The sequence below is a fragment of the Penaeus monodon genome, chromosome 25 (assembly GCF_015228065.2).
Source record: "Penaeus monodon isolate SGIC_2016 chromosome 25, NSTDA_Pmon_1, whole genome shotgun sequence".
NCBI classification, from domain to species: domain Eukaryota; kingdom Metazoa; phylum Arthropoda; class Malacostraca; order Decapoda; family Penaeidae; genus Penaeus; species Penaeus monodon.
This window is the reverse complement of record NC_051410.1, coordinates 33,780,226-33,780,849: the sequence shown is the minus strand read 5'-3', so window position 1 is coordinate 33,780,849 and position 624 is coordinate 33,780,226.

Below are 624 nucleotides of genomic sequence, written 5' to 3'. Positions count from 1 at the left end.
TAGTTTATTAACACATTCAAAGTTTACACTTGGGGAATGCTAACTGCTAACTGATCTGCAGCATGAAGCCTGCGTGCACATTGGCCGGCGAATGAAATATGATAATCTTAATATCATTACCTTTGTCTCCACGGTGGACCATGCAAGTACAAATGTAACTTTAGCAGCAAAAGACTTAGCACAGAAATAGTACGTGAAACATGATATGCTAAAACGAAACACAGCTACAGGAAGAAAGGAACAAGAAATCGTAACGTTTCGAGAAATACTGCACTCCTCTTCAGGTAATAAAATAGTCTCATTCGAAACGTTACTTGTTGCCGTGGGTGTGTCACTTTATGTTCTGTGCGTATTTTTGTTCACGATTTATTAAATTCGGTGTTATGCAAGTAATTTACAAAATACATATTGATGCTATTCACACGTATTGCAAAATATGTTAATACTATGCCCAGTCATGCAGAGGCGTTTGGTAATAGAATAACAAACCATCATTTGAGGAGTTACATCACCATTTTCAAACTAACTTTCGCAAATGCAATACAGGTATATCAGATAATTTTGCTTACAATATTATCACAACAGCAATTACGATGATAATTATAAACAAATATTGAAATCCTC